This window comes from Salvelinus sp. IW2-2015, unplaced genomic scaffold (assembly GCF_002910315.2).
Source record: "Salvelinus sp. IW2-2015 unplaced genomic scaffold, ASM291031v2 Un_scaffold997, whole genome shotgun sequence".
Lineage (NCBI taxonomy): Eukaryota > Metazoa > Chordata > Actinopteri > Salmoniformes > Salmonidae > Salvelinus > Salvelinus sp. IW2-2015.
The window spans coordinates 248,074-252,737 of NW_019942679.1; positions in this window are offsets into that span (position 1 = coordinate 248,074).

Here is a 4,664-nt window from a genome sequence, read left to right on the forward strand (position 1 = left end):
GCTTAAACTTCTCCAGGCTGACTAAGCCCGAAGTTCGGAATACCTCTGACAACACTCAGCTCAAGGCGCAGGCGGAAAATTAAAATCTATCTTTTAATATATTAACTTTCAACAATTACAAGTCCAATACAGATTTGCAAGATAAACATCTTGTCAATAGCCAACATGTCCGATTTTTTACGCGGCCGTTTGAAATGGACTCTTTCTTTCTCACTGCTGATACTCGACTGCTGATATTTGAGCCATAAGAGGTTTTAAGATGCTTTGTGGAAAACCAGGCCAGATGTGTTATGGTCGTGTGAATAGCGAAGGAAATTATCAGGCAGAGTTCAGAAATCCAGAGATGGAGCAAGGGTACCCGACGGCAGGCAGGGACAGGGACAGGCAGAGTTCAGTAAATCCCGAGGTGGAGCAAGGGTACCCGACGGCAGGCAGGGACAGGACAGGCAGAGTTCAGTAATCCAGAGGTGGAGCAGGGTACCCGACGGCAGCAGGGCAGGGACAGCAGAGTTCATAATCCAGAGGTGGACAAGGAGACCCGACGGCAGGCAGGGCAGGGACAGGCAGAGTTCAGTAATCCAGAGGTGGAGCAAGGGTACCCGACGGCAGGCAGGGACAGGGACAGGCAGAGTTCAGTAATCCAGAGGTGGAGCAAGGGTACCCGACGGCGGAGGACAGGGCAGAGGGACAGGCAGAGTTAAGTATCCAGAGGTGGAGCAAGGGTACCCGACGGCAGGCAGGGACAGGGACAGGCAGAGTTCAGTAATCCAGAGGTGGAGCAAGGGTACCCGACGGCAGGCAGGGCAGGGACAGGCAGAGTTCAGTAATCCAGAGGTGGAGCAAGGTACCCGACGGCAGGCAGGGTCAGGGACAGGCAGAGTTCAGTAATCCAGAGGTGGAGCAAGGGTACCCGACGGCAGGCAGGGACAGGGACAGGCAGAGTTCAGTAATCCAGAGGTGGAGCAAGGGTACCGACGGCAGGCAGGGAGAAGGGAAGGAAGTAACGAGGGGAAGGGACCGACGAGGCAGGGACAGGGACAGGCAGAGTTCAGTAATCCAGAGGTGGAGCAAGGGTACCGCGGCAGGGACAGGGAGAGTTCAGTAATCCAGAGGTGGAGCAAGGGTACCCGACGGCAGGCAGGGACAGGGACAGGCAGAGTTCAGTAATCCAGAGGTAGAGCAAAGATACTGGACGGCAGGCAGGCTCAGGGTCAGGGTAGGCAGAGGTCAATAAGCCAGAGGTGGGCCAAAGGTACCGGACGGCAGGCAGGCTCAGGGTCCGGGACGGGCAGAGTGGTCAGGCGGGCGGGTACAAGGTCAGGACAGGCAAGGGTCAAAAACCAGGAGGACGAGAAAAAGAGAGGCAGGGAAAAAAGACAGGAGCTGACAGGACGAACGCTGGTATGCTTGACAAACAAGACGAACTGGCAAAAGACAAACAGAAAACACAGGTATAAATACACAGGGGATAATGGGGAAGATGGACAACACCTGGAAGGGGGTGGAGACAAGCACAAAGACATGTGAAACAGATCAGGGCGTGACAGAAATGGCATCTTCCGTGGATCTATWAAWTTTTTTATTGAAAACTAAAACATACAATCTACCTGCAGTGAAGCCGCTCAAAATGTACATTACATTCCGTCATCTAGCATCTAGACTCCCATCCAGAGCGACCCACAGGAGCAACCACGGTCAAGCGCCCCGCCCAATGGCACATCGACAGATCTCCCACTAAGTCAAATTGGGGACCCAAACCAGCGACCTATCCATGGATCTATTAAAGTGGTAGTCAACTTGGAGTGGGTACAGCGTGCCTAGCATGCTGGCCTTGATGTGGGCCATTACCAMKCTCTCCAAGCAAGTCATGATGACCGGGGTGAGTGCGACGGTCGAATAGTCATTTGGGCATGCCACCTTGTTTTTCTTGGGCACTAGGACGATGGGGGACTCCTTGAAGCAGATGGAGACTACAGCCTGGGAAAGGGACAGGTTGAAGATGTCCATGAAGACACCCGCCAGCTTCCTGGATGGCTCAGCATTGTCTGCCTCAAAGCACTGAATGTGTTAAGCTCGTTATGGATTCGCGGAGKTCATACTTGTTTGCCTTGTACGTGTCGCGCGCCACCGAGTCATCGGGATTAATTTTGCTGACATTGAATGCCGCAGTACAGATATCAGCATGGTACGGACACCTCCTTTCATCCAGGGTTTCTGGTTGGGTTATGACTGGATTGAAGTGGTACAATCTGTTATGAAAACAACACAGCAAGCTTCAATATGCCTTAACCAGAGAGAGGGAGAGAGAGGGAGGGGGGAGTAGAGAGGGGGAGAGTGTCCTCCCCCCATCCTGTCTTGTAGTGTTGTGATGGGTGTTGTTAAGTAGACATGTCTGCTGGGTAGTAAAGGTGTCAGGAGGCTGATATACCTTGGCATTCATACATATATTGATCTCATCATTAAATCTTCATCACACAGCAGAGATGCACTGCTTTGTGGGTTGTGTAAGACTGTTGGTGTGTGTGGGGGTGGGTGCCCCCTGTGTGTAGTGTGTGTGTGGTGTGCTGTCGGCTGCGAGTTGCGTCATTGCTGGCGACTCCAATAGCTGGTGTTATGAGGCTGGTGTGCCCGGGTGCTTGTGTGGTTGTTGTGTTGGTGTTCGTGGGTGCTGGTGGACTCTGGTGGGTGTGTGTTGTGTGTGTCGGTGTGTTGTGTGGGCACTGTGGGGTGTGTGTGGCTGTGATTGGGGTAAGACTGTGGCGTGTGTGTGTGTGTGTGGTGTGTTGGTGGTGTGTGTGGGTGTGGGTGGTTGGTGTGTGTGTGTGTGTGTGTGTGTGTGTGTGTGTGTGTGTAAGACTGTGTGTGTGTGGGTGGGGGGGGGGTGTCACCTCTCTCTCTCTCGCAGAGTGCCCATCCCGCCTGCTAAGTGCCGATACCGATGATGTCATACATACTTCGGAGAAGAACGCACACACACGCACCGGCCAGGTGTAGGTGTATGTGACCTCTGTCTCATCTCCCAGGGCTGCTGTGTAGTGGAGGGTGACGGGGGAGGTAGTACAACGATGACCAGTGCCACAGCATCATGGCACACAGAAACAGGCTCGGGAACGATCATTGTGGTAGATCAAACCAAGGAAACACTCACCATGGTTACGATAACCACTATTACTGTGGATGTGGGATGGAGATCCAGTAGCATGTGTGTGCGCTGGTGTGTGCTGTGTTGTGCGTTTGTGTGGTGAATTATGTGGTGGTGTGGTGTGGCGGCTGTGTGACATGTTGTGTGGTCTGCTGTGTGGCGATCGCTGTGTTGTTGTGAGTGTGTGTGTGTGTGCTGATTAACCCAGAGCATCTCCCTCTGGTTTTTCTATTGAGGATGCATCCAGGGTTAATTCTATCACCTTCGATGAATAGAATTTAAGCTACCTACTTCTTACATCTAGCTGTTTCTGCCTTCCCCCCTCCTCTATTCTCTTCCTCTCTCCTCCTTTCCTCTCCCCCTCCTCTCTCCTCTCTCCTTTCCTCTCTCCTCTCCACGTGTCTATCCTCTACTCGCCTCTTCTCTCCTCTTTCCTCCCCACTCCTGTCTCCTCTCTCCTTTCCTCTCTCCTCTCCACTTGTCTATCCTATACTCGCCTCTCCTCTCCTCTCTCCTCCCCTCTCTTCTCTCTCCTTTCCTCTCTCTTCTCCACTCAACCCACAGCAACCCAGTGAAACTGTGAGCTTCTCAATTGGTTGCCTCAACTCCTCCGTCCTCCGTCCTCCGTCCTCGGCTCCTTTTGAAAAACGTCAAAGGTAACCGAGTAGAGGAGAGGAGGAGAGGAAACTCTTTCATGAAATGAGACTCTCCTTCACTTGCATGTCATCATGCAAATTACATTTACAGGGGTGGAATGCAAAATGTAAAGTATTAAAAAGACATTGAGCTACTYCAGCTGTTTAGACATTTTACAGACAAAAGGATGAGTAGCATATTGTTTTTAAATATGTGCTTGCTTTCCTCCAAGTAAACAACAGCTGATTTAAAGGGAGTGTGGCGGATCTCAAAAGTGTTTTACAAAGGACTCAGGTAGGATTCTCTTTTGCTTCCTCGGTGGGAGGAGGCTATCAAGGAGGCAAGGACACTGTTCTGTCCGCCTACTTACTAATGTACACTCTCCTTGACCCCTTATCGGTTTCTGGGACAAGGAGGAGAGAGGACGGAGGAGTCGAGGAGAGGACGGTTGTTTGCCCAAGTGAAAATCTCCCGATGTGGAACTTCAGCCATTCCACCTTGTACGTACATAGAACATGGCTACATAGCGTCATGTTGTATTTCACCAGGTAATAGGTATTCAGTAACTGATATACCTCTATCCCTACCTCCACTCTCTCCTTCCTCCCTCTGTCCCTACCTCTACTCTCTCTCTCCTCTCTACTGTCTCCTCTCTCCCTCCTCTAGGTAATGCGTCAGCGTCCAGTGGCAGTACCATTACAGGGGAGAAAACAGGGGTGGTCATCCGGGGGCTGCCAGAGGACTTCACTCTATTCAGACAAGACTCAGGTAGGTAGACTCACAGTCACACCTAGCTGGTTTGTTCACTCTGGTGAAGTGTTGTACAAATAAAATGTTGTAGTAAACGGAGTAAAGTAAAAGTCTCTTTATTTTCTCACCCTCTCTC